Raw genomic sequence first — 24,470 nt, forward strand, 5'->3', positions numbered from 1 at the left:
AAATCTGCTGCATTGAGTTGGCCCTGGGTTTTGGAGAAGCAAAGATTGGATACTGTCAAGGAGCAGTAGACAGCCTTAAAGAGGGAAGTGGAGGAACATGAGGAAGGAAGTGATAGTAGGGGTAAAGGAAGAGGAATTCATTCTGTGAGTACCAGACAGTCCCAGACAAACATCTGTGTGGGAAAGATGTACTTAAATTGCATATAAATAAGCCAGAGATTGTCTGTACAGACATATATCCTTTCTGTTGAGCTCAGCCAGCCTGCAAAATGTGATTGGTGGATGCTATTGAGCCTAGTTCCACCATACAGACACTTCTTGGCCATGTTGAAGATGTAGATTTTTTCATTCTTTCCCAATAGTAAGAACATAATTTAATTTCCAACAGAGTTGAAGGGGGAAGGAAGGGAAAGAAGAAGGGACAGAGGGAGGGAGAGAAAGGGAGGGAGAGAGAGATAGGGAGAGAGGAGAGAGAGAGAGAGAGAGAGAGAGAGAGAGAGAGAGACAGACAGACAGACAGACAGACAGAAGGGGGGACATTAAGACATGGGTAAAGAGGTATGTGAGAGAGAAACAGACAAAGAAAAATTGAGGGGAGGACAGAGACAGAAGTAGAAGACATCCCTACACAGACAAAAGGGTAAAAGGTTGAGAGTGACGAAGAGACAGAGATATAGAAGGAGAGAGGGAAGGAAGGGGAAAAAGACAGAGGAACAGAGAAACAGAGATAGACGTAGCAAGAGACAGATACATAAGACATTCTTACTTGGGTAAAGGACTATGTGGGGGCGTGTGAATGACAAAGAGACAAACAGAGAAAAAGGAAGGAGGAGAGAGGGAGGAGGCAGAGAAGAGACAAAGAAATAAATATAGAGGGATAGAGAAACAGAGAGAGTGAGAGGAAAGAGACAGGGCATACCTGCACAGCTAATGTGGGGGCGGGGGAGGCCCGTGTGTGTAGGTGTGACAGAGACAGAGAAACAGAAAGGAAAGGAGATGGAGGGAGGGAACGAGGAACGGAAGGAGGGAGGGAGACATTCAGAGGCAGAGGGAGAAACACAGAGACAGAAAGAGGCAGAGGGAGAAAGAAAAACAGAGGACATCTCTATACAAGTAAAGGTGAGTGTGTTGGTGTGGGGTGTATAAATGCGAGTGTGTGTGTGTGTGTGTGTGTGTGTGTGTGTGTGTGACAGAGAAACAGAGAGAGGGGAAGGGAGAGGGAGAGAGACAGATAGAAAGGGAAAAACGGAGACAGAGCCAGACAGAGGCAGAGACACAGGCACTAAAGAGAGAGAGAAACAGAGAGCCTACACAGGTAACGGGCCATATATATGGTGGGTATGGGGGGCCGGGGCGAGGGGGGGGGGGGGCGATGTGATATGTCCAAGGATGTTCAGTCCAGGTAAACCTGTATGTGAGGGAGGGTGGGATGGGGTGACATGGCAAAGTGGAATCGTTACTGTATATAGATATATGCAAGTGCGAGCCCTCCAAAATATCACGGTAGGAATGTGTGTGTATCACAGCCAAGCTGCCACTGCAGAAGGAGCAGAGGGGAGGGGGATTTACTGAGTAAGGGAAAGTTATTGGTGCTGGAAAACTGCATAGGAAAGACTGAGGGAAACTGCAGTGTGTAATGGGAAAAAACTGAATTTTGATCCAGAGACTTGGATTTCAATCACATCCTTGATACTTATTATCCATGCGACCCTGGTCTTCAGTTTTCTCATACATATATATATATATATATATGTATGTATGTATGTATGTACATACATATATATGTATGTATGTATGTATGATCCCTTTGATCTCAAAATCTGTTCTCTGATTTATTATATTTTCAATCTTCCTAGAAAGATTTTTGCATCTCACTGGGAAACACTGAATTTAGCAAAATTGCCGGTTCTTCTTAGTCATAGGTATTGTTACTTTTTTTTGTCTTTTAATATGGGAGTAGGTAGGGAGAAAATAAAATTATTGAGCTTGCAAGAACTGTAAGAATTTCTAATCAAACTCCTTCATTTTACAGATTAGGTAACTGAGACCCAGAGAGGTAAAGACACTCTCCCAAGGTCACACAGATAGTTCTTGGTGAGGCTGTAACCCAAGGCTCCTGATACTGAAATCCAATGTTTTGATTTGTTTTGGTTTGGCTTTTGGTTTTTTCCCAGTAGACCCCATTGCCAAGATCGGAACCACCCGGCCAGCCATAGCCAGATCAGCAGAGGCCGATTTGTTCTTGTCTTTTGTTAAAAAAGAATGTCATGTTAGATTGTTTTTCAAAATGCCAGAAGTCGAGAATGCTAGTTCCACATTTCAACTTGAGGGAAGAAAGGAAGGAGGCAGTTCTGAGATCTTTAAGGATGTCGAGGCACTGAAGCATTTAAAGACAACATTTTGATGTTTTGGACTACCATGATGTATGACCTTTTGACTGAGCCTTAAGATTAGATAAGAGAGGGAGTAAACAGTGCCCACCTCTCAGAAAGTGCTTTGGGCGAAGTAACTTTGGTTAATTTGGTTTTAATTAGATCAACAACTGATATTTCAGTCACATAAATCACCTGCCTCTTCTAAAGGTCTCCTTGTTCATTATATCCTCATACTCTTTCTTTGCGTCCTCACTCCACACCGACAAAAATAGACTTATGGAGCTTTGACAACTAATGAAGTAAAAACTTGGCTATGTTTTATGGCATATTCAGATATTCTTTATGGTAAATTTTTTGTAACAGCTAAAGATTTTTCTCTTAACTCCCTAAAACAAGCTTGTTAGAATTACATATGGGAAATATAAACAAATAAGTTGCAAAAAAAGGGTCTCACTCTGACTATAATATATTGATGTCAGTGCATGGACTTTGTGACAGATGCTTAGAGAGCTTGTTAGCCACTCCTTGCTTCTTGAACTCGTTCTAGCTAGAATCCCCCACCCTCTTTGGCATACTAGCTATATTCAGCTAGAGTACTGGACTTAGATTCAGGAAGACCTGTATTGAAATCCCTCATCTGACACTGCCTATGTCACTCTAGGCAAATCACTTGTCTCCAAACTTGAGTTTCCTTATCTATGAAATGAAGATGATAATTGTAGTATTTAACTTAAAGAGTAGTGAAGCTCAAATGAACTAATGTATAAAAATCTTTTTTGCAGACCTTAAAGTGGTAGGCGCATGTCTGTAATAATTAATCTCATTATTTTCAGTGCTCACGTACAGATCTGTGCCTGTGTAAAACCACTTTCTACATTTGGGCCTTCAAATAACTAATGTATTTAAGGTGATTAGATACGAGAGAGAGAGAGAGAGAGAGAGAGAGAGAGAGAGAGAGAGAGAGAGAGAGAGAGAGAGAGAGAGAGAGACGGCAGGTGGGGGGGTCGGAGTGATAGATAACATTTATCAAGTGCCTACTCCATACCAGGTACTGTGATAACACTAGTGATACAAAGGCAACAAGTCAGACAGTCCTTGTTCTGAAGGAGTTTACATTGGAGAGAGGGGAAACAACATATGAAGAAGAGCTGGAATGCTGGAGGCAAAGACACTTAGGTACGATGCAGAGATGGCTGGGAATTGGGTGATAATAATCACAGGTAAATGTGCCATTAAATAAAATTACAAATTCAAAATTCTAGAAAAACTTGTGAAATAAGATTGGCATCATGCGTAAGTGAAGAGCTGCGTGTACTGTCATAACTTTCATCATACTCTGCAGTTTTCCCAGATCCAAATCTGGTCTCCCACTCCATCCCTTCCAGCCTCCCTAAATGTGCTTTAAGACAGGTTTTGAGATTTGTCATTAAAGTATACATGATGTTAAAAGTGGGTATGTGCATTTCTATTATACATCATTGTACATATTATACATCATTTATAGTATACATGGTCATCGTTCTGTGCAAAGTGGAATGAATGCAATAAAATCTCTCTGTGTGTCTTTTTCTCTGTCCCTTTCTCTCTCTCTCTCTGTCTGTCCTTGCTGTTTTCTCTCTTCTCTCTTTGTCTCTGTCCCTTCTCTCTCTCTCTCTCTCTCTCTCTCTCTCTCTCTCTCTCTCTCTCTCTCTCTCTCTCTCTCTCTCTCTCTCTTTCTCTCTGTCTCTGTCTGTCTCTCTCTGTCTCTCCCTCTCTCTCTCTCTGTCTCCCCCTCTCCCTCTCTGTCTCTGTCTGTCTGTCTGTCTGTCTCTGTCTCTCTCTGTCTCTGCCTCTCTCTGTCTCTCTCTCTCTCTGTCTCTCTCCCTCCCTCTCTCCTTCTCTGTCTCTCTCCCTTTCTCCCCCCCTCCCCCTCTCCCTCACAAACAACTCCAGCAATTCTAGAGGCTGCAGATTTTCTTTTCTCTGTTTCCATGCCAACCACTCACTGCTCTGGTTGAGATTTCTCCCTGGGCTGTGCTGAGAAACAGAGTATGTAGTCTGAAGTTATTTAGCATTCAAGGAAAGATCTGCAGAAAAACAGACTCTCTCTGTGTGCAGGTTCAGAGCCTGACTTTGTGGAGGAGAAAAAAAAAAGGAAGATCTTTTTCATTTTTTCCCTCTGAAGGTCAGGTGCCCAAGGAATTTAGGGAAGGCAAGAAAATATATGGATCAATAAGACAAGAGAAGTTAAATAAAGTATTCATTTGGGGTGTTTGCATTTTCTGCTCTGCTGTAATGCTGACAAAACCAGGTCACTATGTGTGTCCCTCACTTATCAGTATGAGTTGTTGGGTTTCTTTTCTTTCTGTTGGTCAATAAAATGAACAAAAGCTCAAGATTTAGTCTTAGATTAGGTAAAGGTTATAATAAATAGTTAGATCTTTTGCCCCTAATAAGGTATAAGTATGTATGGAACAATGAGGGGCAGGAATGTTCATCCACCAAGCAGGGTAAACCCAGGCCCGATTCATAGATTGTCACTTCCCAATAGGAAGCAAATGGAAGGAGAGAAGTGGAAGGGGTACCTACTATGTGCTAGGTATTGTGCTAAGCACTTTACAATTATTATCTCTTATTATCCTTACAAAAAACCCTGGAAGATAGGTGCTAATTTTATCTCTATTTTATGATTAAGGAAACTGAGGCAAATAGTGGTGACTTAGGATTACTTAGCTAGTAAGTGTCTGAGGCTGTATTGAAATTTGGATCTTTCTGAATCCAAGCCCAGTATTCTGCACCCACCAGCTGCCTAAATCTTGTCAAGCATGCTAAATCTTGACAAGGATATACATGGTCTGACAAGAAAGCACGAGATTCATCAAGTCCACAATCCCTCATAGCAGTCTCAGGGAAGTCTTCCAGATGGGTAGAATAAGACCCAAAGACCTAAAGACTACATCAGTAAGAAAAAAATATTTTTGTTTTATTCCTTGGAACTAAAACTGCTGCCATATATTTCTGTTTGTAAGGAACATGACCAGCCCACCCTAAAGATGGGATTTTTTTTTTAAATTAAGATTAATATTAATACAGGTCAGTTCCTACATCTGCTGAGAGAATTTGCAGTCCTTGAACAATGAGACTAAATTCATGTCATCCACAGAAATTAATCTTATTATATTCCAGTTTTAACTTGAATTATTAAGAAAGTATTCCAGATTTTAATAGGCTTTCTTCAGATGGTTTACAAAGGCTGTCATCACAAAATTACAGAATCTCTTAGTGGGAAGGAAACTCACTGGCAATCTAGCCAAACCATACCAGAAAAATAATTCCCATTGTAGCATAAATAACAGGTAGTCATTCAGCCAGTCCTTATAGACCTCCAAAGAGGGAGGAACCCACTGTTACCCAAGACAGCTCATTTCACTTATGGACAACTAGAATTGTTAGGTCATTTTTTCCTGACATCAAGCCTAAATGTGTCCCATTCATAAGTTCTATACATTGCTCCTGGTTTGTCCATGACAAAAGGAACATTCTGCTCATTACTATATTGAGCCATCAATAGTTCAGATGTGTTAGTATAAAATTATCTTTTGCCCCCTGTATTTGCCTTGCTAATTGATTTCTTATTCATAGGATTATAAAATTATAGCTTGAGAGCAGAAAGGAATTACAGAAACTATTTAATGCAACCTTATAATTTTTACAGCTGAAGAAACTGAGGGCTATGGTGACCAAGTGACTAAGTTCAAGGTCATACAAATAGGAGGCATCAGAGGCAGCATTTGAACCCAGATCCTCTGTCTGTAGAACTAAAATATTTCTATAGCACCATTTTGGATTAATCTGACATTCTAGAAAAAAAACATGGGCTGTTTATCTCATGATTTTACCTTTTCATTCTAATTTTTCTACAAGCACAGACTCTTTCTGTCTTATTATCTCTAGCTTAAAAAATTCTGTTCTCCTTTTAGGAGAATATTAAATTGTTTGAAATACTTCTTTTATTCATGTCAAACCAGTACTACCTTTATTGCCTCCCAATGAACCTTAGACATAATAGGCAATTAATAAATACACATTGAATTAAATTGAATAAGGAGAAGGAAACATAGTCATATTTACTTTGCTGGTTACCATTTGGCTCCCATGGGAGCTTATTAGTTATAAATCTCTTTTTCATCTTTATTTACTCAGTCATTCATTTATGACCCTACATCGCCCCCTCCCCATAATATAAGATTTAATTGTCATTTCTTCACTGTTTACTATGTGCAAGCACTACAGAATAGAAAGATAATCACAGAGCTTACCATATTTAAACATCAGCGTTCTCCGTGTAATATAAGAGGTAGGTATTAGCCACTGTGGAGTTAGAAAAGAGGGAGTGATAATTGACTTAAGAATAAGAAGTCAGAGAACTTCGCTGAAGCATTTTTATTTTCATTAAGTGACATTCGTTATTCAATGAGTGAGATTCATAAGCATTCTACCTGCAGAAGACATCCTGTTATCTCTCTTCTTGTCTCAGAATATAAACACCTAGTACCATTTGGCTTGCTAAGAAAGGGAAGGCTTCCCTCCAGCCTTCCTGTTAAGTTTTTTTGGTGCAGCTATGTCACCTTGCCTTACCCTTTGGGGTTAATTTTGTTCAAGGTACAGTGAGGAAGGGCCGTTGCTCATCAAGCCATTAAGATGAACCTTACCTTCCTCCTCCTTTGTGGGTCCAGATTTCCCTCCCTCCTTCCTCCCAAGCCCCCTCCTCTACACACATTCATGAACATACACAGCACACACACGTCCTCACATACAAACATACCCTCTCACTGATCCTGAACAAGTTACGTGGCCGCATGTCCCTTACCAGTCTGGGAAATTGTCTAGAAATTAATCTTGGGAACAGATAAACAGTGCAGCTGGTGCTGCATTGCAGATCTAGTAGCTAAACAATATCTGAGTTGGCATCATGAGGCCCCCAGGGAAAAGGGCACCGTATGGCTACATGCCCTCGTGTAGCTAGTCTAGCAGGATGAGTCATAATCCAGCTACAGTTGCTGAAAATGAATTTCAGAGGCCAGTATCACTGTTGAGCCATGTAATAGCAAAACATATGCCCTGGACAACCATATTTATGCCACTTTTCATTTAGATGCCGAGCAGTTATTTTAAAAACACAAATCCTAGGTCCTTGATGTATCAGTGTGTATATAATAGCAATGGAATTGTATACTTTCTCTGAACAATTTTCTTCTCCCTCTAAAAAATCATAAAGTAATATAGTTCTTGGATTAATGATTCGTTTGAATTATACTCAAATCCCAAGAACTGTTAATTCACAGTAGCTCTTAAGTAAGCATTAGTTCAGAAAAAATTCAATAGAGGGAAGAATACAGACCATAATTATGAGTTCATGTTTTTATAACACTTTGAGGTTTACCAAGTACTTTCCTAATGAAAACCCTAGAAGATGGAGAGCAGAAGTATTGTTCTCCCCACTTTCAGATAATGATTCTGAAGCTTGGGTTACGAGAAATGACTTGCACAAGGTCATACCACTAGTAAGTGGTAGAGCTTTGACTCAGCCCTAAGATCTTCTAACTACAACTTGGGGCCTCTCTCCACTTCCAATTGTTTCTTCTCCCCTTCTCAAATGTGTCTTCAGCTTGGAAAAGAATCACAATTTTTGCCATTCCTCATCTTCTCCCACTGGCATTATCACCATATATAAAAAGGTACTCATGATGTCATGATCACCGCTGTTCACTTTTGACTTGGTGAAATGAGAACTCAAGAATCACCTTTGGTAGAACAGACAGAGCACTAGATGGGGAGTCAGAAGATCTGACTTCACCTCCTGACCACTGCTTATCCTTACTAGGCAACTTTGGTCAAGTCACTAGCCCTCTCAAAGTCTTTGTTTCCAAATCAGTAAAAGGGATGTTGGAAACATAGAACCTGCCATGGAAGCAACCCTTGAGATCATCTAGTCCAACTCTAAGGGCCAGACTTGCCCACTGTCCCCCAGATAGTAGGTAGCAGAGCCAATACTAACTCAGATCCTCTAACTCCCAATCAATCCCGTACTCTTTCCACTACCCCATGCTATAAGTTAAACTACCTTGGGTTTTGGTAAAGAGTACTTTTTTCTAAAGCTATACAAATTGAAATGCTATTATTATTTGCCTTTTGATAATTTCCCAAAATCATTCATTCTGTCACAATTCAGTTTGATCCACCAAATTTTTATCAGCTCTTTTCTCATCAAAACTTTCTCCCAAAAAAAAATGAATGCAGGGAATTAGGCCTACGTGATCTCTAAGGGCGTTTCCACCTTTGAATCCATGGTCCTAAATCTTTCAAGTCCACAATCAGAGGCTAATTGTAATGTAAGAAGCAAGTAGTAGCCACGATTTCTGAAATTAAAGTGGTTGGATCAAAATAATATTTCTAGAAGGTCATTCTGATTATGGAGGCAGCTTTTGAGGGAAAGGGGGCTAGTGGACATGTACTAGAGTCAAGGAACAGGACCAATAAGCAATTTGACTAACTAAGTTCCATATATTCAGTGTTCACACAAGGTCTGTACCCAGAGGAACAAGGCAAAAGGAGGAAGATTTAAAAAACAGCAAACAGGAAAAATTGGAATGGACCAAAAGCAGGGGAAAAGAAAAGAAACAAGTTAATGATGACTTTAAAGCTGTGGACTTGAAGGACTAGCCAGATAGCAATGCCAGTAGTAATAAAGAAGTTAGGGAGTAGTGTGATGACTTGTAGGAAAGGCCGGTGGACAGTTTTTGACATCCTTTTATTCAATATGACCCAGGGGCAGTGAAACCTACTGAACTGGAGAGAAAAGAACTGCAGGTTGCTTAACTAGATCTAGGAATCATCCATGATCTAGTCACCAAATAGTCTTTCATGGTTCATTATTAGAAAATTGAACATCACTTGACAGGTGGTTGGAAATTTGAAATGCTCCTGAAATATTTTCAAAGGAATACTAAAAACAAATCTCTTTCCCTTCTTCAAGATTCCAGCTTTAAAACAAGAATGATCTCCTCTTTGCTTGAGCCTAAGTTTATTTAATCTTGGGCAAATGGATAATCTAAGTCTTGAACCAAATAAATGGATGGGTAAAGTCAAAATATTCAGTCTTTTCTCATTACTTTTTTAAAAATTATACCTAAATTATTTTAGATTGTTATTTATCATGTATTTTTGAATGATATCAAAGAAGAAACTTCTAAAAACATTGCCATTTTATTTCTTCTTTTTTAAAAAAGTATTTACAGATGAAAAATTATTTGAAGGTTAAGGTATTTCCTCCACAGTTATGTTAGTCAAAAGAATTTAATGACTTTTGTGATTAAGGTGTTAGCCAGTATCGCAAAAAAAAAAAAAAAAAAAATCCACAGCATATGCTTCTTATGCAGTCAGTGGTTACTTGAGTGTTTCAGTGGATCTGTGATCTCTGTATGCTGATACTTCCTTTTGGCATAGATCATAACTTAACCATGTTGTTGGTACTTGTGCTATGTAATGCTTGTTTCCAATCTTCCAGTCTTCTATAGAGAAGCTACTGAACATGATAGTGGCCTTCTTTATGGGTATCATTCATCTTTTATCCCTCACTCTCAGTTCATCACCAGTCTACCTCTTTTTCCAGGCATACATGTTCTGGATGGTGTATTTCAAGACTCTTGGAGTACTCATCATTGATAATGTGGCAGAATCTACTTGCACCCACTCTGACTTCATTTTCCATTGCCCTTTGGGTCACCTGCAATTTTGATTCTTCTGAGATAATAGCATCACATGATTCATAGGCACATCGCATCAGTGGGAGAAGGACGGGGACCATCCATTATTTGTCTTTTCATTCTCTTATGCCTAGTCATGTTGAATTGAAGATTGCATATTATTATTAAATAAAACTGACATTTCTTCTGTTTTCTGGTGTAACAATCCCATATCCATTCCCAAAGATAACACTCTGATCTTGGTTTGCTTTCTTGTAAGGGTCAGTATTATCAAATACATTTTTTTCAACCCTAATCATTAAGATTATTAATTAACTTATTAAGCCATTTCCTTCCTTCAGTGAGAAGAAAAGGAGTAATTACCATGTAAAACTGAGATGATTTCAAAGATCTCTTCCACCCTATGGAGCCAACATAGGGTAGTAAAAAGACGGGCTGGAATTGAGGAAGACCTGAGTTTGAATCCAGAAACTTAGTAGCTGCGTGACCCTGGAGCAAGTCATTTAACCTCTCTAGGTCTCAGTTTCCTAATCTGTAAAATGAGGGATTTGAATTCAATGATCTCTTCAGTTCTAAATCTACAATCTTTAAAAATAAATAGTTGCAAAAATAATTCCCTTATATTCACTCCTCATACTCTTTTGCATCCTTATCCAAATATTTAAAATAAAAGAAAAAAACTTTTCTTATTCATCATTTTGAAAAATCTACAATATCTGCTTCTTCTCACATTAGTACATCAAGTCCTCATGTGGGCATCAAAATATGATTTATAGGTATGTGAATAAACCATTGAAAAGAAGGAATAGCTCTCACTTCCTGTAGAACTTTATTATAAACACTAAAATGCCGACAGTAAATTGAAAGAAGTTGTTTCTTAACAAATTAAGTGAATTAAAGTATAATTCAGATGATCTATAGAATCAGATTGACTAGGTTCCATGGATTTCCTGTGAACCTTAATCTTATAGGGGAAATAAGGCTGAGAATATTAATCTTATATAGGAAATAAAGCAAAAAAGTTTAATTCAAAGAGAACATAAATATGCTATTTTTAAAAGCCACTACTTTTTTTTAAAGCCTTGGGCCAAAGGGAGTTCCTTTATTATGTGGATTGGTTGGCCATGTAACAAGAACATGAAATAAGAGATGGATAGTCTAAGTGTAACATTGTTACACTTTGGGAAAACGACATGGACAAGAGTTACAGAGCAGGAAAAACTGTGGAGTTGTGATCTGCGCCATTGGAGGAAATATCCAAATCAATGAGGTTATTGATACTTTGAAGTGCCAAAAGGCCTTGATAGTGATTAAGAAAGTTAAATGATCATTTAAAATATGCTAATATTTCCCTCACAATGAAATAGCAACTTTTGCTTTTATTCCTAAAAAAGTAATTCATAAATCAGACTGTTTACTATTGAATTTATGATAAAATGATTGATATATTAGGGAATCTTCTTAAGTTATTCAGCCTCTACCTCATAAAAAATATAATTTTTAACAGTTGATTGAGTACATTTTACGGTTAACTTTTGCTATGTCATGGCTTCTCATTCCACAAATCAATAATTTAGAAGCTAAATAAAGTTTCTCTAATTGAGCTGCCTAATAATAGTAATTAACATTATTTATCTCTTTGCCTGCATTATTTCATTTCTCACAATAGCCCTTTCAGGTACGTTTACTATAGATATTATTATATATGTTTTAAAGAAGGGGAAATTTGGGCCCAGAGAGGGAAAATAACATGTTCCTGGGCCATATACAATTCAGAACCTGGTCTTCTGGATTGCAAGTCCAACAGTGTATCCACAAGTTGTATTTTCAGTGGTTAGCCCAGTACCTGGCACATCGTAGACATTTAATAAATACTTATTTGTTGAATAATTCATTGTCTAGATTCTCCGTGAATGGGAAGTTATGGCTTATTTAATCAGTGCCAAAAAAAATCCTCCAACTTACATTTATTTCTTGAAAGTTCAGTGAAGAAGACTAATTGAAATTAATTAAAATCTAGCTAGGAGCAGTGTTATGGTTGCCAACTTTAAGGTTAGATTATCCTGTTTCTTTGATTCCTTTAGATATGAAAAATATGATATAAAAATAAAATGACTGTATCGTTCATCTGATCTAGGGGAAAATCCCATATTAGCAAATGTTCTTATTTCTCTAATCAAAGACTTCTTTTAAAAATGCATTTCCCATTTTAAAATTATTTCATAGAATCACTTTTGTTGGATATGTTATGTTAGCATAATATAGTGACAGTACCCAAACTCCAGTTTCACTTCTAATAGGTATTGGTGGACCTCTCTTGTTGCTCTCAGGTAGTATGATTCCTGCCTTTTATTCTCATGTTAATTTATGCCATTATGCAGGAGCATATGACAAAAGTTCTAACTTAAAGTGAAACCACCAAAGATTCTAGTTTCAGAAGATTTTATACTTTTTTGTAATAAAAATTTCTTTAGGCAAATATCACCAAACCACAAGCTCAGACATAAAAACATGGAATATTTTGCTGAAACTGCAGGAAGTTTTGAGAAAGATGTTTGCTAAAGGGTATAAGAACCTGAAAATGGCCTCAGAGAAATTGAGCTACTTTGAGCTCCCTCTTCAGAATCCAGAGGAAGTTGCCATCTGCTTGGTTCATGGTTTCTGAATATGTGAATAGAAATGTATGTATGTGAAACATGAAAATAACAGTACTGTCCTGAGGGGGAAAAGAATTCCTGGGGGCCTGGCCTTCACTGGAATATAGTATTCCTTCTCTCATTTTGCCCCAATGAATATAGTCTTACGGACAACATACTTTGCTAAGTTATTTAGGATGCTTTTATAGAACTTAATTTTCCTCCTCAATATAACTCAAATCTCTCCCTTTGAGGCTTTTTAATGTATACCAAATAAGGTCCTGCGTTTATAAATGTGGTGTACTGGACTTGATTACAAGTATCATCAAAGTCAAGGCCCGGGAAAATTGTCAAGTAAGCAGACTTTACCTTTTCTCTCCCCTTTCAAAATTCTCTTTATTCCTTTCAAAATCCTCAACACAAGTCCCCAGAACCCTCTGTGGTGTCCTCTACTATGTGGGTAAGCTCGTGTATATTTCTCTATTCCCCAATGTTTTTCTGACACCCTAGTGAGCATTGAAATTTAGACATTGTACTGACCAATTTTATTAGGGTCTTGATTACCTGATAAATCAATTAGAATAGAATTAACTGAGAAACCAATCAGAGCTAAGGTATTAATGTCTGATTCATGTGTTGATCCATTTTGATAACTTTTATATTTTAATAGAAGCCTTAGTGCCTTATTTCAAGAATTATATATCCATGTTCTGTACCCATCTTCCATTTTTAAAAACCTTTCACAGCTTCACACTTGCATCATCGAAAACCATATGCAAGGTGTCTGTACACCTAGTATTCAACATAGCAGAGCCCTTTAATCAATAGATGTTGAATTGTATAGAGGAGAGATGCCATGAGGCAGAGTAGAATAAGTATCTAATTGGAAGGAGGACTATAAGAAGATAAATGTATTTAATTTAAAAAAAAAATTCTAATTCTCCGCACACCTGAAAGTATTCTAGTAATTTCTGACAAAGGGAGAGCCCAGAAGTAACAGCGTATAAAAGCATTTGTGTTTGGGTGCCTTAATTCATGTGATAACATGCAAAACACAGGCTCTCATCCTCTAAAGTCCTCCTCAGATGATTTATCATTGTGAGAAGAAAATATAGTTAATATATGAAGGATTTCTTATTTTGTCAATCTGAGGATTGTGTGCACATCTTACTCCCTCTTAGGTGCATTGGAGGCACTAAGAAGTGACTTACAGGGTCACAGAGTGGTAGGTATAAGCAGAGAGATTTAAACTCACATCTTCTTCATTCAGAGCCCATAACTTTGTCCATTACACCATGCTGCCTTTACAGTAATAATATAGAGAATAGGGACTGTACTTGTGATTTTGTGTGTGTGTGTGTGTGTGTGTGCAGGGGACTCCCAGAGGAGAAAACACTTAACCATTGCAAGTTAGCATCTTCTCTGCAGCTTATATTTAGTCTTAGACTCTACAAAGTAGAGAGTTGCCTAGAATACTCCAAAATTAATTTCCTTGCCCAGGGTCATGTCAGTATGTGTTAAAGTCAAGACTTGAGCCTAGATCTTCCTGGATTTAGGTCCAGCTCTCTATCCACTGAACCCTGCTGATTCTTTATAATTAAACTATCAGACTTATTAATGGCAATATAGAATTCCCTAGGTCCAAGGAAAATTGCAAATGTACAGGTTGAATTTAGCAGATATCAAAAGGAAAAAATTGATAAATAGGCATCTGTATGTTAAAAATGAATTGTCAAAGAAAATTTTTGTGCTCTCTATCACCAATTTTCTGTGTCTTCTCATAAAGAAAATTCTGTGTCACCTTGTGAATGAGATTTTTAAAAATCATATTTCTCATGAGACTTTCTATATAAATTGAGGGTCCAAAGAACCACTTTCATTCTAGGTAGTATTTGGCATTGGAAAGGTGAATTTTATGCATGCCTTTGCTTTTTGCCATCACTATAAATCCTAACAAAACTTTGAAATATTAGCATTTCTTTTATTGCTTTAGTTAAGGGGAATTATTATACAAGGCCCCTTCCAACCCTAAAATCTGACTGTCTGCCACCTCTACTTAATAGTAGTGTGGTCTCTACTAGTAATTACAATATATCTATTTAGACCTTTTCTTCAATATGTCAAATGGCACATGGTTTCATTGGCTTGGCTGCTCCTCCAATGCCAGTCTCAACCATTCTGTGCTTAAGTAAATGCGCTTTGTGAGTTGCTTTGGCCAGATAGTATCACCAGGTGTCCAGCCTTCTGAGGATCAGGTGACAGACACACAGGTGGTCTTTAGGTCTGGATGGAAAACCTTTGAAGACTGGTAGGACCTGCCAATACTTGTCTCCCATGAAAATATCCTTCAAGAACCAACAGTTTCCTTCACATTATGAACAGGAAGCAGAGGAGGGATCTACACAACGTTACAGTAGTAAAGACAATCAGATGCTATAGTAGACAATATAGCAGCCTTGGAGTCAGAAAGACCTAGGTTTCAAATGTCGTCTGTGAATCTAATTAACTGTGGGACCCTGGGCACTCAAACTCAGTTTTCTCATCATTAAAGTGGGGGTTATAATAGCTATGGTCCTTATCTTGGGGAGTTGTGGGAATCAAACAAAATCATGTATGAAAAGCATTTAGTAAGCTTAAAGCACTGTCCAACTGGTGTAGTATTTCCAAGACTACCACTCCTATTACCAACAGCACCATCAATGCTGCTTCCAGTATTACTCTCCATCAGAGGCAGTGTTACACTGTGTTAGGTGTTATTCGCTAAAGAACTAGGCTTTGTCATGGACCTAGTCCTCATATGTTCCTACCTTTCTAACCATCTTTTTTTTCAAATTCAAGATTAGAAGCTATCATAGTGGGAAAGTAATTAAAATGGAAGAATATGAACTAAATTCCCTCCAAACCTAGGTGCACTTCATTCACAATCCAGAATCCTCAAGGACCCTATTTTTTTTTTACTCTAATATACATCGGTACTTTTTTACCTTCTTTTAACAGTAATATATTTTCTTTTTTTAAAAAATATTAATCCATTAATTTATTTTTAGCTTTCAACATTTACTTCCATAAGATTTTGAGTTCCAAATTTTCTCCTCCTCTCTTTCCTCCCCTCACCCCACAATAATTCCTAAGAGTGAAATTGTCCCATTTCTTCTTACCAAGGCAATCTTTGGCTTCTCTACTAATGATAATGACATTGTTATTTTTAAAAATATGTTTTGAATAAAAACAGTCCATCAAGATCTGGGCTGAGAATATCACTTTCATATATCCACCCAAGGAGTTTTAGAATCTGGACAGTTAGGATACATTTTAGTCAAATGAAACTGAATTTTGAAGATAACCAAAGAACTTTAGACTATATGGTACTGAATTTTTTTGTTCAGTCATTTTCCAGCCATGTCAGACTCTTCATGACCTCATTTGGGGTTTTTTTGGCAAAGATACTAGAATGGTTTGACATTTCCTTCTCTAGCTCATTTTATGGATGAGGAACTGAGGCAAGCAGGGTGAAGTGACTTGACCAGGGTCACTCAGCAAGTATCTGAGGCCAATTTTGAACTCATAAAGAAGTCTTCCTGAATTCAGGCCTGGCACTCTATCCACTGCAATATCTACTGCAAATGGTATAGAATAGCAGAAAGAATACTGAACTGGTAGTAAGAAGAAAACCATTCAAATTCTGGTTTTGTTATTATACTCTTTGGTGTTAGGCAATCTACTCCCCATACTATCCCCAATCTGACCTATAGTTTCCCATGCTATAAAATGAGGAAATCAAATAGCTAATGTCCCTTCAAGATCCAAATCTAAGATCTTGCAATAATCAATTGCATTAAAAACATTGCAAAGCAATTTGTAAATTTCACAGGCAAAAGCCACGTATTCTGTTTCTCATATTTATTTCAGGTCAGAAAAAAATAAGACCCCACTTTGACACATATACTGATATGTGCTTTATTTAACCACTATACACTCCACCAAAAACCCTGTACAAATAAAACAGAAATATAACAAATAGAAACCTCTGCTAACTACCATCATAACTTATTGAGCTCCTGTCTTTCCCTTTTTTCTGACTGGGCTCCAGTCCTGGGAAATGTCTGTAGATAGTTTTGTTCTGAGGGTCATAGATTTAGGCTGGAAGGCACCTTAGCAGCCTTCTTACTCTGTGATGCAAAGAAGCCATTTCTAGTCTCATCTTTCAAATATCTTTTCTTCTCTCTGTGAACTATAGACTTCATGTGGCTATTTCCATAGTTCAATATAGCTATCTTTTCACTGATTTTCACAGATTTTCGATGCCCTGGTAGTTCCTTATAATTAAATCCTTGTCAAGTTAAGGTAGTACTCAAAGACTCATTTGATAAGAAGATGGTGACAGTGAGGCTAGCTTTAGGGTTTGCCCCAACAAAGGAACACACAGAAGAAAAAAAGTCTTGAACTGGCAAAGACTATGACTTAAATCCGAGGCCATCCACCCCCTAAATGAATATCTAGGCAGAAGTATGGAGAGATCAGCTCAATGCCATCAACACTACTGGGGAAATTGGGAAAAATCCATATCCCCTGCCCTGTCTACTGAATTATAAGGTCCTTAAAAAAAAGATTATGTGTTATTTGGCTCCATATTCCCTGTTGAATATAACACTGTAACTGGCGCATTGTAGTCACGCAGTAAACATTTGCTGAATGAGCAAATTGATATCTGATTGATTCTGAGACAAAAGCTTCATTTCCTAGAAAAAAAGACAACACATGTTGGGTACATACCTATTATTTGCCATTTCATAAATTGTAGGCTAGTAGATGTCACATAGGAAAGTTATATTCTTGACAAGGCCATATGATTTCCCAATACTTCTCCTCCTTTACCTAAAATATCAGTCAAAGGTTTAAATATTTCCAGTCAATGGAATTTCTAATGTATTGTTCTATATGAGATATTGTATACGAGCCAGATTGTTATGCCTATTATATATGGAAAATATCCTGTTATATCAGTTAACCAGAAAAGGAAATGTGTGTGCCTCTTTTCAACAGTAAATGTCCTAGGAGAAAGCTAATGGACCAAACTTCATTCTGTACTGTGGTCAGACTCCTTTCATAATTATTAGAAGTCTGGTCAGAGAAGAGACCCTAGAATCTGGCACATTTTACGAATTTTTAATGCAGAGGTGCTGGGGAAACCAAAAGGCAAGCTGGTCCTTGAGTTTTTCTCATTACCAGTTGCATGCAAGGAAACAAGATTCATAGGAACCATTTATTTTTCCAAATTAACCAGTGGTAAGAGCGAAGGACTTTTCTTATTTCCTTGTTTTTGGAATTAATCAAGGGCATTTACTTAGCCAAGAGCTGCACACTACACAGTGTTTTCCTTGTTGACAAGTTTCCATGTCGGCAGCAATTAGCATTGGTTTCCTGGGTAACCATTCCGTACCCTACTGAGAGAAACATTTTCTTGACAGGAGCATTCTGTCTGAAAATGTTTTGTTTTCCTTGTTTCATGAGCTTATGGTAGACTTGCTTTATTTTATTTCTTTTCACATAGCATTATTATACCTTTCCCCCTTTAAACATAGCAAAATTGTTGGCTTTTCTATTCCATCTGGTTGTATTTACTCGCATTGTACTTTGCCTCTCATCTTTTAACCACAACCTGCAAGAAATCAGCATAAACACCCTCTCGGGGATATGCCAAGTTTCTTTGGATTCCTCATTCTGAATCTAATTAGTGGAATTGTTGAATAGTCAAGCAGTCACAGCTGGTCTTGATGATAACCTAAAGGTTACACATTGGGGAAAAAAAAGCTCTGTGTGTGCCCAAGATAGATTCCTATACTTTAAATCATTGCACATCAGACTGGAAAGGATCTTAGACATTATCTACTCCAAATGCTTGATTCCTTCATCCTACAGAGGAGTAAACTGAGACTGAAAGAGGTGAGATGACATACTCACTACTTAAGTTATTCTTACAATCTAACTGTAATTTTCCACTGTCACTCAGGAAGTTCCAAATCTGCTATTTTCATTGCTGGGGGATGGGAATAATTTTGATAGAATTATATTTTGAAGTAACAAATGTCTGGTATCAAGGGACTATTTCACTAGGACTCTAAGACAGTGCTGGGATTGATTGAAAATACTTACGGAAGTAGTTAAGAATGAGTCATAGTGATGCAAGAATCTAGCAGCTTGAAATACTAATGAATATCTGGACAGTTTGGTGGTTAAGGAGGTTTTATAATGCCAAGAAGGGTATTGTTGAAAATACCTTATTGCCTTATAAAAAGGAGAGGGGAGATAGGTGGCACAGTAGAGAGAGCACTGGCCCTAGAGTCAGGGGGGCCTGAGTTTAAATCTGGCCTCAGACACTTGACACTAGCTGTGTGATCCTGAGCAAGTCACTTAACCCCAACTGCCTCATCAAAAATGAACAAACAAACAAAATGTATGATGTGCATTTTAGAGCATTACAGTTGAAATAGACTGAATAGCAGTAGTTGGAGATACTCTTAGTAGAATGGTGATGAAACAACGCTTCAATGAGTAGCTCATTACTAAAATGACAGGGAGTTCTTGGTAGGCCAAATATGTCCCTACACATTCTGTTATCAAATTCCCAATTCATTGCAAGATGAAGTACCTAAATGATTATTAAGTCTCCAAAATGTAGGACAAGAAGTGTGTTTTTTCATAGGAAATATCATCTTTGAAGCCAAGTTCCATATATTATTCATAAAATTAATATGATATGAATAGAAGAAAACTATCTTTTCTAGTTTGTCCCTGCTTTTCAGATATTAAAGAGCCCTTTGGATGAGTAGATTTGTCACTTACCTTTTTCTTCACCTATGTAACGTCTTTGTTGATATTCAGTTGTTTCAGTTGTGTCTGACTGTTGACGACTCCATTCGGGGTTTTCTTGGCAAAGATACTGGAGTGGTTTGCCATTTCCTTCTCCAGCTCATTGTACAGATGAGAAAACTGAGGCAAACAGGGTTAAGTGACTTGCTCAAGGTCACATAGCTAATGGGTATTCAAGGCAGAATTTGAAATCACAAAGATGAGTCTTCCCAACTCTAGGCCCAGAGCTCTATCCACTGTGCCACCCAGCTGCTTCTCCTATATAATAGCACATATAAATATCTTTGGTCATCTCCATTCTCCTTTACCATATCACCAAGAAAACCATCTTTCATGAATCAAAGCACATGCTTTAAAATATAAATTAAAACATCACACTTAAGGAAAGATGTAGATATATTAAAACACAGTAGTCAAGGCAATATTTAACTCTTATTACCTAGTAGGCACTAAGTGCTGGAGATACAAAGAAAGAGAAAAACATGGTCCCAACCCTTAGGGAACTTACATTCTAATAGAGATCTAGAGAAGGAAGAGACCTAGGAGTGTTTCCAGAGAATGACTCCAGGATGAAGAAAGGACTGGAAATACCATCATTCCAAAATTAGTTAATTTTGGTCTTTGTGTATTTTAAAGACCATCATGGGAAAGAGGTAGTCATTCTACTTAATCCTAAAAGGCAGAACTAAGAGCAATGGGTGGAGTTTGCACAGAAGCAAATGATGCAGTGGATAGAGTTTTGAGCCTAGTCAGGAAGACCTGTGTTCAAATCCAGCTTCAGACACTTACTGGCTGGGCAAATCACTTAACATGTACCTACCTCAATTTCTTCAATTGTAAAATGGGGATAATAATAGCACCTACCTCTCTGGGTTCTTGTGAGGATCAAATGAAATAATCATAAAGTGCTTAGCTCACAATCAGTACTATATATACATATACATATATGTTAGCTATTATTATTATTAAACAAGTTGCCTATAAGTGGATTGAACTGCTCCTTGTGCTAATAAGTTCCTCATCACTTCAGGTATTCTAGCAAATGATAAATGTTTCCCTCTGATGATATAACATACATAAGACGTTGTAAAATGGTTTTTAGATCATTATAGGTCAACCTAAATGGCCTCTCTAGCTCTTGGATTCTGTGATTCTATTGGAGGGATCCATTGAGTGCTACTTTCCAGTATTCTGAACCCTCACCTTATGACTTCTGTATGTCATAACTCATTTCATTATTTAGTTTGTATCCTTAGAAGGTAGGTCTACACTAGTTGCACATCGGTAAACGGAGGCAGAAGTGATCGTATCCTTATCTCTTCCTTGAGGGTTTTCCCAGCACCTCCACCACCATTTTGAATTGGAGGTATTTAGTGTATCACAGTATTTCGAATAGAAAGAATTAAAGTCATTTTACAAAATTAATGAGTTGAAAGGAGAGTGGGATAGAGGAAGGTAACCTGTGATTTTATCAGTATTTAGAACTCCCAGTGGAGAAACTTTCTCCACAAAGTATGACTGGCAACTCATCTGTAACTTATAGTCTGGGAGATCTGCTTGGAGCACTAGTAAGAATAACACAGTGAATATATGTGAGAGGCAGGATTTGAACCTAGTTATTCACAATTCCAAGGCCAACCTTGTAAGTACTGTACCATTCTGCCTCTTAAGAGTGTTATTAGACCAGTCAGCTTGGCCATCCTCTGTATCACATCAATCAGCATTATCCATTTGTTTGTATATTTGAAAAAAATATCCCCCTTCTGAAAAGCTCAAGGTTCAGAAATTACTAACAGACATTAGCCTTAAATCACCATAGAAGGAGAAGTAGAGAAGGAAATATCGGCCATTGTAAATGTTCTCCCAGAAATGTTACATGGTTCCAAATCTTGGTACACCACAACCCTGAGGAAGCAATATGGAGGAGCGATGCATATTTCTATGGAAAATCTCATGGTAAGCACAAATAAACTGCCACATACAGGAATGACCCCCCAACCCCCACACACACCCCATAAGGGATGTAACCCAAAAAATAACCATCAAAAAATGTCTGATCAGAAAAACTCAATCAATCATGTGACAAGTGCCAAGGATAACAGATGAACAACTGTAGTATTCCACTTTACCTACTTAAAATGAGAAGAGATCCTCTCTAGGATCAAGGGTCCTTCACCTTTTGTGTAACATGTCTGCCCAGGCAATCTGGTGAAGTCCTACAGACCCTTTCTTAAGCTAGTGTTTTTAAGTGCTTAAAATAAAATACATAGTAATATGAAGGAAACAAATTATATTGAAATACAGTTATCAAAATATTTTTTAAAATTTCACAAACCCCAGATTAAGAACCCCCTAACTTAGGGGGAAGCCTCCAGAATGTTGGTGCCTCCTCTTTAGAATTTGTGGAAGAACATGAACATCACATAAAGATGAAAAGGCTTTGACGGAATCAGGCAATCACTAAGCATTTATTAAGAGACAGTTATGTTCTAGCAACTGTTCTAGGCAGTGGGGATACACTCTGTTTGCAATGTGACTGTTTTTCTCTGTCAGTAATGACAACCATGAGTGGCAGGTGACATATAATAGAAAAACCGCATTACACAAAAGTTTCAGATAGACAAAGTTAATCTTGTGGGCATTTTACCCCCATAGGACAGGAAGAAGGAACGCTTTGGTCTGAGCTTCAATTCTAGAAAATTTTACAAAATGCCTACTGTGTAACTACGTTGGTTAAACTGATTACCCATGACTTGTCTGTCACCTTTTCTGATATGACTGTGTACAGAATATGGTGCAGTATCTTCAAAGATATGCAGGATTTTGACAAGATGTAAGTACCCACCCTCCTGGAGTTAATTCTTGGTTTCTCCTTTTATTGTTTCCTCCTTGTTATTTACTTACTTATTATTTCCTCCCTGTTATTTACAGAAGAGCTGGGGGAAGTTGTAATAGGCAGAAAATAAGAGAATTGACTGGAGACTAAATTTGACAAGTGAGAAACAAAAGCCCATAATTAAAACTTCTTTAATTGTCAGACTTCCAGAGTTTGGATTTTATGAATCACTTTTCCCTGGGTTTGTTTTGTATGCTTGTCATTACTCTTTCCTGAACTTTAACTGAACCCTAACTAAAAGCCCAAGTTCCTATAGCCATTGTCTAAAGATGTCAATTCCCCAGTAGCTTCTCTATTTATAGACTCCATTAGGATGAGACTTTCTCTTCTTTTTGTAGTGATCTCACTGTTTCTGCCAGAGTGACTGAGCTTTGTCTGTCACAAAAATATCTATCCAGGGGAGACTCCAGAATCAATTTTACTTGCTAAAATGCCCCAAAACAAATTCTATGGGGTTTTTTTTGTATTTACCCTGATTAAAATTTTATATTCTGCAACTTACTAGCAACAATATTATACGCATCCCTGCCTCCAGATCTCCCAAAGAAACATTCTCAGCATGAGAGATGAAACTTTGCTGTTAACCAATGTTTGATGGCAAACCTTCTGTGAATACACAAAACATCTGTGTGATCTTGTGGGAAGATTCCTCCATCTGTGACTTGTTATACGAGTGCTAGGGAGTTTACTGGAACACCCGTGGGGTGAGTGACTTGTCCATGGCTACACAGATTATGAACATCAAAGGTGACCCCAGCTCCAGCATGCTATTATCTCACACGTTTGGCTAATTGATCATATTCAAGAGGCTTCTCATCAGATTAGCAGAGAGGTGATGAATTTTTGAACTCCTAAAGACCATTTGCGAAGCTAAAAAAGGACCAGGCTCTACAATTACAGGCCCTGAAGTTGCTGTTTCAAAATCTCTGTGCCAAGAATCTGATTTAAATATTGGCATTTAAAAAATGATATTATACAAGCTATATAATGTTATTTTATATAATGAACCTATACCTTTAATATAGTTAAAAGGAGAGCTTCTTTGGGCAATTCTCCCCTGAACGCAAGAATAAAATAATTACACCATATTAGAAACACCAATGATAGAGCATATCCTCCTCCCAATGACTGAGTAGTGTACCTTCTAGTAAGTATCTAAAAGGTGTAAAACATTGCTGTAGATGAAGCTGACCAAGGCTCCACTTTGGTTCCATGAGTAGGAATCACTTCTAGATGACCATAAAGAGATCACAAGGTCATGGGTCAAGGTGAGCTCTTTTGGTAGACTGATACAGGTAAACAACTGTCTCTAATAATGGGTTGTTTCTTGATATGGAACTTGATGTTCAGAAACAAGTGACTTACCATAAGCATATAAACATTCTACCAGAAGTAACTACATTTTTCCAGGCAGATTATGTTGCTTCTAGGAGAAGACTGTTCAGGTATTCAATTGTGTTTGACTCTTTGTGACCCCATGGACCATATCACACCAGTGATATCCATGGATTTTTCATGGCAAAAATACTGAAGTGGTTTGCCATTTCTTTCTCCTGTGAATTAGGGAAGACACCATTGATCTCAAATAAGTGACTGTTTATTTCCCATCCTCCTTTTCATTCAATCTCTAGGCTGATTTCACTTTCGCATTTGCCTTGGCTCTTACAAAAAGGGAGGAGTTTCAGGAATTTCTCCAGGGAGAAATAATACAGAGTGGTACTGGTAGTACGATGAGGAACACCAAGCTCTCTTTTGCACAGTTAAAGGAGGGGAGGAGGGATGGGGTTCACTGACTCATTCAGTCAGGAAGCCAGTCATTGAGATGGGAAATATGCCTCTATCCTAATTATAGCTCTCCTCCCTCAACGTATCTTCTAAAGGTGGAGCTCTTTGGACATTTCGTTTGTTTGTTTTTTCAAATGACCTAGAATCAAATTTAATTTTACTT

The 24,470-nt window shown here is 37.7% G+C and overlaps 1 protein-coding gene across 17 annotated transcripts in view; it reads left to right on the forward strand.

The window, feature by feature from the left end:
* MAP2 (microtubule associated protein 2) overlaps positions 1-24,470 on the forward strand; it is a 359,367-nt gene that overhangs the window by 268,527 nt on the left and 66,370 nt on the right. The window contains exon 1 of one of the 17 annotated variants that reach the window (XM_072617445.1): positions 1,067-1,119. The exons of the other annotated variants lie outside the window; for them this stretch is intronic. The gene's annotated coding sequence lies outside the window, so the exon portion shown is untranslated. Of the gene's footprint in view, positions 1-1,066; positions 1,120-24,470 lie in introns of those variants that run through there. 17 annotated transcript variants of the gene reach the window in all.

Source organism: Notamacropus eugenii, chromosome 6 (genome assembly GCF_028372415.1).
Source record: "Notamacropus eugenii isolate mMacEug1 chromosome 6, mMacEug1.pri_v2, whole genome shotgun sequence".
Lineage (NCBI taxonomy): Eukaryota > Metazoa > Chordata > Mammalia > Diprotodontia > Macropodidae > Notamacropus > Notamacropus eugenii.